The sequence below is a fragment of the Mastomys coucha genome, unplaced genomic scaffold (genome assembly GCF_008632895.1).
Source record: "Mastomys coucha isolate ucsf_1 unplaced genomic scaffold, UCSF_Mcou_1 pScaffold21, whole genome shotgun sequence".
In the NCBI taxonomy this organism is placed as follows: Eukaryota; Metazoa; Chordata; class Mammalia; order Rodentia; family Muridae; genus Mastomys; species Mastomys coucha.
In genome coordinates, this window is record NW_022196904.1 from 89,985,768 (window position 1) to 90,000,646 (window position 14,879).

The 14,879-nt window shown below is 46.1% G+C and overlaps 1 protein-coding gene and 1 long non-coding RNA gene across 2 annotated transcripts in view; one reads left to right on the forward strand and one right to left on the reverse strand.

Moving 5' to 3' along the window:
• The window catches only part of P2ry2 (purinergic receptor P2Y2), a 52,858-nt gene extending 47,468 nt beyond the window's left edge, over positions 1–5,390 (reverse strand). Inside the window, exon 1 of the mRNA XM_031387567.1 lies at positions 5,376–5,390. The gene's annotated coding sequence lies outside the window, so the exon portion shown is untranslated. The remainder of the gene's footprint in view (positions 1–5,375) is intronic.
• The window catches only part of LOC116102661, a 49,972-nt gene that overhangs the window by 2,286 nt on the left and 32,807 nt on the right, over positions 1–14,879 (forward strand). The window lies entirely within an intron of this gene.

The window sequence follows — 14,879 nt, forward strand, 5'->3', positions numbered from 1 at the left end:
GTGGGCCATACTAAGTGCCCAAGGGTAAGACAGGTGTAGATGATTTCCTGCTAAGAAGGGAGACCCTTTTTCAAGAGCCCACTCCAGATGCCAAAACAACATGTGTTTTCCTTCTCTTCTTTCCCTGCCCCCAGTGAAGAATCATGGAGCCGAGGATGGCCTCAAATTCACTATATAGCTGAGACTTTGAACTTCTGATTCTCCTGCCTCAATGTCTCACATATGGGGCTAACCACATACATTTCTTTCCACTTCCTCCTTTTTTTTCCTACTTTAAAATTTTCATTTATTTTTATTTCATGTGCATTGGTGTTTTGCTTGCACATATGTCTATATGAGGGTGTTGGAGCCTCTGGAACTGGAGCTACAGACAGTTGTGAGATGCCATGTAGGTGCTGGGAATTGAACTCAGGTCCTCTGGAAGAACATCCAATGCTCTTAACCACTGAGCCATCTCTCCAGTCCTTCTCTTACCCTTGTTATTGTTTAGTTTGTTATTCGACAGCTTTGCACATGTAAACAACGTGTTCTGATTATTCTCTTCCCCATGCCCTCTCCCTTACATTCCTATCAACACCTTAATTATTCCAATTGCTCTTCTAGATTCATAATGTTTGGATTTTGTTTTTTTGTTTTGTTTTGTTTTGTTTTGTCGAGACAGGGTTTTATTGTGTAACCTAGGCTAGCTTCAAACTCCAAGGCAATATTTCTTCCTGCACCTCCTAAATCCTGAAATTGTGGTGCATACTACAGTGCCTAATTTGTGCAGTACTGGAGATTGAACTCAAGGGCTTGTGAACATTTGACAAGCTCTCGACTCACTGAACCACACCCCTGAGCGTTGATACACTTAAGGCTTGAATCACTTTGCTGAGCCCAGCTTTCTGAGTCGAGAGCAGGGCACTGGCATAGTTCGAACAAGGAAGATTTCAACTTGTGGGATCAGAGAGATGCAGACACACCTGGGCATGGTCGTGGAGCCCAACCTTAGAGCAACACTGATCTGCCTCCTTCCAGCCAGGCTGGCCTAAGGCAAAGTACTGTGCCAGGAACTAAAGGCTGCCTCCTTGCCCTGACACATGCTTTCTTGTTGGGCCTCTTACATGTTTCTCAGTGTGCCTCTGGGCCAGATGACCTAGAGTCTAAGCCCTTCAGCTCAGCTCTCTGATGGCTCCCTCCTCTCTTCATGTCCTGACCTTGGTGTTAGGCACTCTTCCCATACTCTAGGATAGGGCTCCCTTTTCCAGGGGGTATCAAGCCTCTCTCCATCTTTGTCAAACCAAGGTTGATTGAGCTCCATCATTCCCTAGGCCCTTAGTTCACTCCCTGTCTATCTTGAGAACTAGTCCAGGCAAACGTCTTCTCCCAAGCCAGTGAGATGGCTTAACTGATAAAGGCTGCAAGCCTGATACTCCAAATTCAATCCTCTGGATGAGCTTGGTGGGAAACAAGAACGAACTCCCATGGGTTGTCCTTTGACCTATATAAGAGTGCCATAGCACATATGTATGTATACACACATAAATAATATAATAAACAATAGACATATTCTCTCATGATGAAATCAAAGCTCACTCTTCGTCTTTGCCATCCTCTGTCAGTTTCAGCGAGGGCATCCCCCCAAACTGGTCACCTGTATCAGGAACAGCCAAGCCTTTTCTCACTTCTCCCATGCCATCCCATCTTCTGTGAATTTCGTCCACTGCTCTCATCGTCCTGGAACTGTGCACTTTTCATTTCCCACTGCCTTGTCTGCACTCATGCTTCATCTCCTCGAGCCTCCTTCGTTCTCCTTCAATCTGTACTCTGTGCAGCAGCCAGAGGTGGATCCCAATCCTATCGTGTCCCTGATCAAAACCCTTCCATGTCTCACCATTGCCCTGGGAATGCACCTTATCTGTTTGCCTGGCATCAGAGGCCCTGCCTGACCTGCGCTCTGGTGGCCTCAGATCACCTCACCTGTCTACCCAATGACCATGGAGCAATCTCCTATTGTCAGCCTTGGCTCGAGGTAATACCTGCTCCACAATGCTTCTCTGCTTATCTTTAGATTCCTCCATTTTCAACCATCTGGAGAGTCCTCTTAGGGAGTGAGCTGGGTAAACAAGGTGTGTGTGTGTGTGTGTGTGTGTGTGTGTGTGTGTGTCTGTGTCTGTGTCTGTGTCTGTGTCTATGTGTGTCTGTTTATTCACAATGGTCTCTCATAAATGAGATCAGCCTTCTACCCTCAACAAGGACAGTTAAGCAAGCAAGTATTAGTGAAAAGCAGAGTATGGAGGTTCGTTTAATGAGGCCACAATCAAAAGATGAACCAAGAGGTCCCATGAAGCCCAATTTGATCCTCAGGGTCCTGACATGAGGTTTAGACTTATACAGAGGGATATGGTATGCAGAGCTAAGAAGTTCTGTTCAAGGTGAGTCCTGCCTATCATTGCTTGGGATCCACTCTGTCCTTCCTCCACAGTGGTCTAACAAGTTGTCAGAACTGCAAAATCTCTTCCTGGGAGACACTAGATCTCATGATTTTCCTTCTCCCAGCATGAAGAGTCCTGGGAAAATTTTAAGGTCTTGGGGACCATTATCACAATAATCAAGAAGAAAAGTATCAAATTCTCTTTAAAATATCTTCACTTTTGTCAGGGTCATTACAATTGTTTGGCTCAAAACAATTTAATGTCGATCACTAAGTATTTCTTGAGTGCCAGCCAAATGCACCCAGACCCTCCTTCATATGCGCACCTGCAGCCAGAGCCTGTGCACCAGCAGGTTCAGAGGGCAGGGACAGCCCATAGGGGACTTCAGGGAACCAGAATGAACAGGAGTGAGGCAGCTGGGACTCAGAGAGAGACCCATCTAGCTTGGGTGATGCAGACAGATGTGAGGTTGGGGGTTCAGATATAAGGTTTCAAGTCTAATGTTTCAGGGGTTCCTTGGCTACTAGGAGAGAGAAGACTCCAGAAAATTAAACTGCAGCTCATTGGCTGGCTGCCTGGCAATTAGCATCCTGCTCAGTCAGCCCTCCAAGAGAGAGCCAGCTGAGAGCAACAGGAAGAGCTGAGGAGGTGGGAAGGACCCAGAACTAACAGTCCAGAGACAGAAGGGACAAAGGCTGGTGATGGAGGTAGGGGTGGTGGCCACAGCTTCCTCCTGACTCCTGCTTGCAGCTCCTTGCCCTCTGCTTAGGTCTGCCTCGAGACCAGTTACTTTTCCTAGGCAGCCTGGTCCAGAGGAAGCAAAGTGGGGAATGGTGGGGTTGAGGGAGGGGTGAGCTTGAGTTTTCTACAAGGAGGGCCCCAGCTGACAGGGACCCTATCCCCTGGGTGGGCACACTATATGCCCAACAATCTTTAAACTCATCTCACCCTCTTGCCCCTCCCATACATCTTAGGATCGTGGTCCTTACAACTATTTCATAGGAGAGGACTTAGCACACAGGAGGCTGTTGCAGGAGAACTGTAGCAAGTCCAAAGGCTAGCCTCAGCTACAGAGTAATAACCCCTCCTCCGAAGAAAGACAGAAGTGTTGGAGATGTATCTCATTTGGTAGAGTGCTGGCTAAGCTTGCACAAAATGCCCTGGGCTCAACTCCAGCGCTTCATATAACTGAGCATGGTGATTCATCCCTATATTTCCAATACTTGAGAACAGAGTCAGGAAGATCAGGAGTTCAAAGCCGGCATCTGCCACATAGTGAATTGATGGCACCCATAGGCTACATGAGCCCTGTGTCTTCCAAGCCCCTCCCCCTCCAAAGCAAAGCATGATGGTATACACCTATTCGGGAGGTAGAAACAAAAGGATGGGGGTTTGGGGTTATTCTTAGCTACATAGTGAGTTCAAGATCAGTCTGGGCTACATTCGACACTGTCACAAACAGAATCCTAAGAAAGAAAGGAAAAGACTATTCATTGAGCTGGCATTTGGGGGACCCCTGAAAAGGTCCTTTCCCTCTCTGTCATTCCACACTGTCATCCACAGGTCATAGGACGGAGAGCCCAGCTGTGGAGGCCTGAGTTTTAGGGCTAGCTCGGCCATGATTGATTGGCTCTTGGGTTTGCAGATGAGGTATCGAGGCATCAGGTCTTCCAGGGATCTTTGCTCTGCTGTCTCTGAACTCCTGTAACTTTCAAACAGCATTTCATTTGTCTCTTTGCAGAGAGACTGAGCATGTCCCAGGCTGGGGAAAGATGGCTCTCATCACATCCTGCCTGTTAGCTCTGAGGGTGACTTCCCAAGCCGTGGTGGGAGAGGCCGGACAGAGGACAAGGATTCTAATTTCACCTCTTGAGCCAAAGCTGAATCTGGCCTTCTCACTCCTCCAAGACCCCAATTGACCTCACCACTGAGAGGCTGGGAACTGACCCAGGCTGAGCTGAGACATGGACTAGGAGGCCCTAAAATTAGCTCCAAGGCAAAGGAAGCAGGATCCGGCCCCAGCTGTAGTCTCCCACAGTGCCAGGAATGGAGCCCTCACCCAGCTGAAGTGGAAAGACCAGCCAAACTTCAACAGGGACTTGTCACCATGCTGGGTGCCAAGAGGCACATACTCCTATAGGCACAGGTCAAAGGAGTTTGAGGGACAAGAGGGACCCAGGCCAGCTCCTTGGGCTCTGAGTTGGGTCCCAGCTGCCAGTCTTTTAGAGCTTTGGGAGGTATGAGGGGGGGCGAGCATCACTATTCATGTCTTCCTGGGACAGTGTTAAGGGGACCAATCTGTCCTCTCAAGGCTGAATTAGATAAACTCAAACCTTAGTACCAACTCCCAAGAGTGTAGGAGGATCCGGGAGTAGACAGGCTTCTCCTTCGAGTAGGTTGGAGACACCAGTGACCGGCCAGGCCAAAAGTCAGGGCCTTTCCTCCACGCAAGGGAGCAGCTTCGCCTGCTCCCTTCTCTGCCTGAGTGCTTTAGGGACTTGTGAAAATGCAGATTCTGCTGGGCATGAAAGCACATGTTTACAATCCCTCTCCTACACACCCAGGACAGCCAGAGCTACGCTGAGAAACCCTGTCTTGTTAAACAACAACAACCTAAACAAAACAAAAAACAAAGCAAAACAACAATGACAATGATGACAATGATGAGGAAGAAGAAGAGGAGGAGGAAGAGGAAAGGACAGAGGAGAAAAATTAAACAAACAAAGTATAACTTTTATTGAACACAATGCCTCGATGAGGTATTGAGAATGTTACACTTTTTTTTTTTTTTTTTTTTTTTTTGGTAAGGCAAGACCCGCAACCTTCTCACCTTGGCCTCCTGAGTGCTGGATTATAGGCATGCGCGCCAGAAAGTTTGACTATACCTAGTATCTTATTTGATTCTCTTAACAACTCCAATGAATAGACAAAAGCAAAGCTCAGAGAGCTGAAGAGACTTACTGGAGGTCACACAGCAGACCAGCAGCAGACAGGGCTGGGATACCCACTCGTACCAGTGTCCATCAGCACACCTATCTTGTGAGTGTGACCTTGAGAGCACAGCACAGCTAGGTGGCCTTGGGGGATGCAGGAGGGAAGCAGAGGTGAGGCCTGGGAGGATGGGGTAATGGTCAGGCACAGTGATTTAGAAAACAAGTGTGGAGGGTGGGGAAAGGGAGGGTGACGTGTCCGGGCTTGAGGCCTCCCTCTGCTGGCCTGCTCCTACTTCCTCCTCTCTGAAATGAGAAAGAAATGTGAGTTCAAGAAGGGTTGCACTCCAGGCCTGCTGCCTGGCACAGAATAGGCCCTCAGGATGGGTGAGCTGGCCTTGCCTTCCCCTAGTTGAACCCTGGCTGGCTCAGAGGGTTAAGTAGAGGGGTCTGGAGAGGACCAAGGAGAGGTGATAGGGTCATGGCCTAGAAAGATTCCTGGTAAACAGACCCTAACAGATACTCTGGCTCTGCCCCACCCCTTATCCCACTCCTTATCCTACTCCTGGCCCTTTCCTCTTGGCTCAGGCTGAAGAGGCAGCCAGACAAGTGGGCCTAGTTCACTACAAAAGCCCTCTGGAAAGCAAAACACCCTCTACCTCCCACACCCCACCCCACCTCCCACACCCCACCCCACCTCCCATACCCCACCTTTTTCTTTGTCAAAGCTATATGAGAAGCCCTCCTAGTGCCCAATAGTCGAATGCTCTTGGGAACCTAAACTCCACTAGGCCGAGCCGGATGTCAGGCCTGGCCTCTAGAAGTCTCTAGTGACTCATGTTCACTTCCTCCACCTACAGTCATAACTTTGCTCCTGGATCAAGGACATGTCCCTTAAGCTGTCCTCACTTGGTAACTCCTGAGGGGGCAGCTTCACTAGGTGGATCCCCACCCACCACCCACCCCTGCATGCGTGCGTGCGTGCCTTCCATATATGTGTGCTGCTAAAATAAAGAGCTGCTCCTAAGGACCTCTGTAAAAAGTGGAAAGGGCAGAGGGGCCATTAGCTTCTCCCAGGACAGACTAGAGGAACTCCGTGGATCCTTGAGCCCTCCCTAAGCAGTGGAGCTTCTAGCCTCCTGCAGAGAGCTGATTCTCATCGGGAGTCTAGATTTCAGAGAATTCACTGAATCTATCTTCTTCATTTACCATATGGGAAGTCTGGGGCTACGAGAAGACCATCACCAGACAGGGTCACCCAGAGAAGAGACACTGAACAGTGTAACGGTGTTTCTGAGAGCCTTCAGAGAGCTGCCGAAGGTGGAGAGATGGCTTGGGCGCCACCCTGTGGCATAAAGGAAGAAACACAGAGCTGGGGAAACAATGTTAGTCTTCCAGGATGGGGGCAATCCTCCATGCCAGGACCCTCCTGGGTAATAGGGCCCTGCTCCTTCAGTTACACAGCCTCTGTCTCCACTGGTCACTCCAGTGCTGTGTCTCTCTCCCATGCCAGACTAGGAGCTGCTGAAGGGCAAAGGCAGATCTGAATCATCACACCATTTGTAAAGGCATTGTGAAGCTTTGAGGAAGTGATTTAAGCTGAGCTGAATTCAGTATGAATTGGCAGGAAACAGCATGCAATGTGGGCAAAAATTTCTGCCCAAGAATGTTTATTGAATCAATGCTTGTAAAAGCAAGAGTCGTGCTAGTCACTGTTGAAGTGGGAGATGGGTACAGCGGCTCCTTATGCCATTCGTTTCCCTTGTGTTTGAAATGTTTTGAAACAAAGAAACGAATAGAAAGCATCAAAGTCCAATGACAGAATCTAAGTGAATTATGCACAGCTGTGCAAAGGAAAGTGTTTAGAGACATTAAAAATGCTAGTGTGGGGCAGGAGAGATGGCTCAGCCAGTAAGAGCACTAGCAGCTGCTCTTCCAGAGGTCTTGAGTTAATTCCCAGCAACCACATGGTGGCTCACAACCATCTGTAATGGGATTGGATAACCTTTTCTTGTGTGTCTGAAGAGTGACAATGTACTCACATACATAAAATAAATAAATCTTTAAGAAAATGAAAAGATGCTAGTGTGGGGTTTAATTTAATACTGAAATTGGCTTTAAAAAGTATTTTAATTACATTTACTTATTCATATATGTGTATTTTATTGATATGTATCTATGTGCCATATAATTTGCTCATTTAGCACATACAATTTAAACCAGGTATGGTGGTCCCCATGGTCAGAAGGGTAAGGCAGGAGGATTGCCACAAGTTTGATGGTAGCCTATGCTACCTAATGACTTGGAGGCCATCCTGTGATACACGGTGAAATCCTGTCTCAAGAAAAGATACTGGTTGGGGGTGGAGCTAGAGAGATGGCTCAGAGGTTAAGAGCACTGACTGCTCTTCCAGAGGTCCTGAGTTCAATTTCCAGCAACCACATGGTGGCTCATAACCATCTATAGTGAGATCTGATGCCCTCTTCTATCATGCAGGCATTCACGCAGGTAGAACACTGTACACATAATAAATAAATTAATTAATTTAAAAAGAAAGGATAATAGAAGTGATGAAGTGTATATGTCGATGACATGTAGTATGTTCCCCAGTGTTCTCCAACTGGCACCACACTCAGTCTATAACATTTTCATCTTTAACAGAAGTGCATGTCCATTAATAAACCGCCACTCTTCTCTTTCTCTTATCCCACCCCAAACCCTCAATCTGCTTTGTCTCTGTATGGACTTGCCTATTCTGGATACTTCCCATAATTGGAATCAGAATCATACAATGTACCCCCTTTTGTGTCTAGCTGTTTCTACTTAGTGTAATGCTTTCAGGTTTCATCTGGGTCACAGATAGGCCAGAAATAGCAGAGTGTTTCATTCTTTTCTATGACTAAATAGTACTCTGTGTGCATGATAGGATCTTTTGCAGCTTAGACCTTGAATTCACTACGTAGCCAAGGATGATCCTCTTGCCTGCACCTCCTGCCTGCTGGGATCACAAGTATGCATCACTACGCCTGGCATTGTCTGAGGCTGGTAACAGGCAGAGCTCCCAGCATGCTAGGCAAGCACTTTACTGCATTGAGGTACATCCCTAGCCTTGCCTTGACGTTTGCTTTCTGAGGGCTACACTGGGGAAGCAGCCAAGGCCTTGAGCACACCATACAAACATTCTGCTGGACTTTCATTCCCTGTTCTTGGTCTTTTGAGCCAGGATTTATCAGTGTATCTTGTGAAATTCATTGGGAAGCTCAGGCTGGCTTCAGATTTGCAATCCTCCTGCCTCCGTTTCCTGAGTGCTAGGATAATAGATATGTGAAACCCAGTTTCATTGCCTGTATTTAAATTTTTAAATTAAATTCTCTATTTTATTTTATAAAATAAATAAATAAAATTGTGTGTTGGGGGGCAGTTGTTATGCATGTACATCTGTGTACCTCTTGCATTCCTGATACCTGCAGAGATCAGAAGAAGGTGTCTCACTCCCTGGAACTGCAGTTATAAATGGCTGAGCTGCTGTGTAGGAGCTGAGAATTGAACCTGGGTCCTCTGGAAGAAAACCAGTGCTCTTAATCACTGAACTTTTTATTTATCTGTTTGGGTAGTATTTGGACCACTGTCCAACCACAGTTTTATGCTAATTTATGTTAATTAGCTCGCATGGATATATACTTAATTTCTGAACTTTTTGTTTTGACTTGGAAGGATGGTCTCACTATGTAGCCTCCAGAGCGCTGGGCTGAAGTTTCTTTTTTGTTGTTGGTTTGTTTTGTTTTGTTTTTGTTTTTTTGAGACAGGGTTTCTCTGTGTAGCCTTGGCTGTCCTGGAACTCACTCTGTAGACCAGGCCTGCCTCTGCCTCCCAAATGCTGGGATTAAAGGTGTGTGCCACCACCATCCAGCTAAATTTATGGAAACTCTGTGCTGTCCGAGGAATTTATCTGAGGAATTGCCATGTTGCTCCAAAGACAGGCCACATAGTTTACCTTTCCCTAGGATGGACATTTCACTTTAGCCTGGTGTGGTGATCAGTGCTTGTAACCTCATCACTCAAAAGGCTGAGGTAGGAGGATCTGGGCAAGAATGAGGCTAGTCAGGGCTACATAGCAAGAACCTGACTCAAAACAGAAACATAACAAATGGGCTATATAGCTCCTCAGAGTTACTTTCCAGTATGCACAGAGCCTGGCTTTCATCCCCAACACCACACACACTCATCCTAAAATCCCAGCACTTGAGAGGAAAGGCAGGAGAGCCGAAGTTCAAGGCTAGCCTCAGCTACATGTTCATAGCTGATGTATGTGGCCACGCAAGGCGCACCTGGGTATCCATTCTCAACATTTCCATAAATTATGTTTTGTGTGTGTGTGTGTGTGTGTGTATGTATGTATGTGTGTGTGTGTGTGTGTGTGTGTGTGTGTGTGTGTGTGTGTGTGTGTGTGTGTGAGAGAGAGAGAGAGAGAGAGAGAGAGAGAGAGAGAGAGAAAGAAAGAGAAAGAGAATGTGTGTTTTCATGTGGAAACTGATGTCATGCTCAATCGCTCTTCTACTGGGCTCTCTGAGGCAGAATCTCTCAATCAGAGGCAAAGCTCACCAGTTTGCCTAATCTTGCTAGTCAGCTTGCTCTGGGGACTTCCTGTCTCTGCCTTCTGGAACTGGAGTTATAGGTGGGCCACTACAGCCACCAAGCATTTCTGAGGACCTGAACTCTGGTCCTCATGCTTGGGTGGCTCCCTTGCTTTGTTTTTCAGATAGGATCTTAAGTCGTCCAGAGTGGTCCTGAACTTTCTATACAGTTGATAATGACCTTGAACCCCTGCCTCTATTTCTGGAGTGCTGAGGTTTCATGAATGAACCACTACCCTAGATTTATGCAGTGCTGGGGATCCAGGGCTTTATGCATCCTAGGTAAGCATTCTACTAACTGAACTACACCCAGTTTTTTTAAGCCCCAAACTGCTGAGAAATCTATTGCATTAAAACAAACAAACAAACAAACAAACTTGTGTTCGGTATTAATGTGCATAGGGTTACATGTACATTGTAATTGCATGAGAAGATCAGAGGACAATTTTGTGGAGTCAGTTCTTGAAGCCTTGGACAGGTTCTAGGAATCCACCTCAGGCTGTTCACCTTGTGCAGCACGTTCTCTCTACCCATTGAGCCATCTCACCCATCTCATCACTGTATTTTAATAACTCACTTCTAGGAGTAAGGGTGTAAACCTTGGTTGTGGTGTTGACTTTGAATTTATAGACCAGTGATCCATGGTTCAGCTGTCTTTGGTTTTCGGGGCTGGCTTCTTGGAACCAAATGGCCTTTGACAATGTCAAGGCTGACAGGGAATAACCGAGCAGTGGGCTACAATCCCACTACACAACAACACTAGGCTTCCATTCCTGTAAAGGACAACATCTATAATTGAATTGAATGGGTTAGGTTCTACCCCTAAAGCCTTCTGGGAAATTTATACTGTCTGCTTTGGTAGGTGAGAAGAGCCTTATTGCTGGAGGCCACAAACCTGGCCTTCCCCAAAATTGGAAGCTTAATCCAACAGGAAATGGAAAGTAAAATATTGGCCTTAATATATTCCCAAGAGACCAGCTGCTGGCTTGCCCCTCCCCCAAGAATATCAAGATAGCTCAGTAGGTAAAGGTGTATGTCTCTGAGCCCGATGGCCTGAGTTCCATCTGCAGGACTCATATGATGGAGAAGTGACTCTCATAAGTTGTCCTCTGACCTCTATATATGTTCTCTCTCTCTCTTTCTCTCTCTCTCTCTCTCTCTCTCTCTCTCTCTCTCTCTCTCTCTCTCTCTCTCTCTCACACACACACACACACACACACACACACACACACACTACATTCAAGTAAAAGATGCAAGGGTCTCATGTAGCCCAGGGTGGCCTTGCAGTCACTTTGTAGCCAAGGATGAAAGTAAATTTCTGTTCTTCCTACCTCTGCCTCCTGAGTCCTGGGCTGGACCTCAGGACCTCACACACATCCTGAGTAAACACTGTCCTGACTGAGCTACATCTCCGGACTCCTAGAACTCTATTTTAGACATTTACTCAGCTGCTTGTGAGCTGTTTTCTAGTAGAATTGGTTACTCAGTTGCCCATGCTTCAGACATGGTGTCTCCTACACATTATTTCAATGTGTCTACCTACAAAATACACTATCCATCAGTAATAAAACAGACCTTTACAAAATGAAAGGGGTCTGCTATCAGGAAAAAGACAACTTGAAGAATAGGGAAATACTGGCAAATCATGTATCTGAGTGATTTGTATCTAAATATGTAAGGAACTATTAGAATCAATAATGAACAGCAAGTCGGGTTAAAATGGGCAAAACATCCGATGAGACATTTCCAAAGGTCACGGACAATAAGCACATGAAAAGATGCTTGATCCTTGCTAACCATCTGGGGAATGCAATTAAAACCACAGTGGAAATCACCCTGTTCCCCCTGAGGATGGTGACAGTGAAACAGTCACGCAACAGCTAAGGTTAGGAAGGAAGCAAGCGGGGAGATCAGAAGCCTAATAGATTCCTGGCTGCTGTGTACAACTGTCTGGTTACTATATGTTGAAGGCAGAAAAATCTAGGAGTTCCTCAGATAGTTAACACAGAATGACTGCAGTAAACCTGAACAGTTTTCCTCCTAGGAGGGTCACAAGTCAAAGCCGGCTTAGTTATTCCACATCCCCAGGAGAGATGAAAAGATGATGCTGGGATGGGAGGGGTGGTTCAGCAGTGAGGGATGCTTGTTGCTCTTCACGAGGGCTTGAGTTGTCAGTTGCCTGTCACTCCAGCCAGGCTCCAAGGGCACCCATGCACACACAGCAGACGCTTATACACATAGCATATGTTTGCATAGACACATATGTATTAACACAATAAAGCAAATCTTTAAAACAATAGTGTCAGCCGGGCGGTGGTGGCGCATGCCTTTAATCCCAGCACTTGGGAGGCAGAAGCAGGTAGATTTCTGAGTTCGAGGCCAGCCTGGTCTACAGAGTAAGTTCCAGGACAGCCAGGGCTACACAGAGAAACCCTGTCTCAAAAACAAAAACAAAGAAACAAAAACAAAAACAAAAACAATAGTGTCTCTCCCCCCAAAACCAGAAACCAGCCTTTCTTTCTTTTCTCCTTCCTTCCTTCCTTTCTTTCTTTGTCTTTAAATTTTTATTTTCTTCATAAGTATGTACGTGTTTGTGTGTTCAAAAGTGTCCATGGAGTCCAGAAGGAGTTAGATCCCCTGGAACTGGAATGGCGGGTAGCTATGAGATTCGAGATGTGGGTGCTGGGAACTGAACTCAGATCCCTTGCAAAAGCACTACTTGCTCTTGTCTGCTGGCTTCTTTCTCTGCCCCAAGAGCATCAATGTTTCCAGTAACATGACTCATGATAGTAAAAAAAGAAATGTAAACATAACTCAAATGTCTGTGCACTAATGAACAACTGAACAAAATGTAGTGTATCAAGGCAATAGATCGTTACATGTCCTGAAAGAGGATGAAGTACTGATACATGGTATGAAACAGGTGGATCCTGACACTGTAAGGTGGGTCACAAAAGAGCCCATTTACTCTGGAAAAGTCCAGAATTCATAAATCTGTCAAGATAGCAAATAGATTTGTGATTGGCTAGGGGTGAGGTGCCAGGAACAGGGAAGCAGGGATGGGGAGTGATTTCTAAAGGGTGTGGGATTTTTTTTTTTTAAGTTCTAACAATGATCTAAAATTGAATGTAGTGATGATTCTGTATGACTACGAAAATTTTGAAAGCAGTGCTAGCCAGACACAGTATAACACAACTGTTGTCCCAGCTGCTAGAGAGCCAAGGCAAGAGAATTGAGTGGACCTAGGCTATTTATCCATTTGCTTACTTTCAGACCAGGGTGTAGGCACCTCAAGATGACTCTGAGCTTCTGATTCTACTTCATGTCCCAGATGCTAGCACATAACAGTTGGGCCTGGAATCCTGGGCCTTAAGTGAACTAAGCAAACATCTAGTAATATATGTCTCAAATGACTTGTAATCCCAGCTACAGGGGTGTGTGTGTGTGTGTGTGTGTGTGTGTGTGTGTGTGTGTGTGTGTCTGAAGCAGCCTGTATGGGTTACAGGATGAGTTCATGGCCACTTTGAGTAATTAGCAAGAACCTCTCTCTTAAAACAACAACTCAGGTTAGCCCTGCTGGTGAACGCATGTACCAATTGAGCTGTATTTCTGTCCCTCTGTAATTTCCTATTTTTTTAAAAAAGAAATACAATCAATCCTCAGTGTACATGGAGGACTAGTTCTAGGTCCCCATATGGATAGCTATTCAAGCCCCTGCTAAGAACTGCCATAGTATGTGCAAACAGCTGTGCATATTCCTCTGTAGAATGCAAATCATCTCCAGATTATGTGTGATACCTAATGCAATGCAAATAGATGCCACACTGCATTGTCTAGGGAATAACGGCAAGAAGAAAAAGTCTGTGGATGTACAGAATCATCTGCATACTGAGCATCTAAAGAAGGGGTGGGCTGAGTCTGTGAAGGCAGAACTGAACATTCAGATGGATAATAATACCATAATACCCCCAGTGAGAAGTTAGGGTGTAGGGTGACAGATTGTACACACACACACACACACACACACACACACACACATTTTTCCTATGTTATCCATTTTCTTCAGTGAACAGAGGAAAATGAGAGGTGAAAAAAATGCTCGTGTATGGGGCTGGAGAGATGGTTTAATGGCCAAGAGCATTTACTGCTCTTGCAGAGGACCCAGGTTCTCCTGGCCTCTGCGGGCACCTGCAAGTACATACTGAGAGGCAGGCATGTGTATGCACATAAAATTTATAAAGCTAAGTGCCAGTTTAGATGGAGAAAAAAGTAAACAACTGTTTTCACTTTAAAAGAAAGAAGAGGGCCAGGTGGTGGTGGCACACTGCTTTAATCCCAGCACTTGGGAGGCAGAGGCAGGCAGATCTCTGTGAGTTTGAAGTCAGCTTGGTCTACAGAGTGAGTTCCAGGACATCCAGGGCTATACAGAGAAACCCTGTTTTGAAAACAACAGCAACAAAAGGAGGAGAAAGGGGGAGGAGACAGAGGAAGGGGAGGCAGGAGAGGTGGGGGAGGGGGAGGAGAGGTGTTTGTGTTTTGTGTGTGTGTGTGTGTGTGTGTGTGTGAGCTCTTGGTAAAGCGATTTGATTCTTAGCACTACAGATACAAAAGTAAATTCAAAGCAGCCACATTTACACTCACAATCCCTTCTCCACGCTTTAAGAAGGCATATGTTTGAGGATCTGTGTGAGTGAGATGTGTTAATCTGGTATAGTTGCATGTGTGAGCACGGGTGCATGTGCCCTTGCACTTGCAGGGAGGCCAGAGGAGAACACAGGAGACTGTCCTAAGTCTTTCCAGACAGGGTCTCTCTCACAGATCAGCAAGCCCCAGGGATCCTCTTGCTTCTACCTCTCAGAAGCTAGGGTTATATATAGGCTGTCCAAATTCAGGGTTTTTTT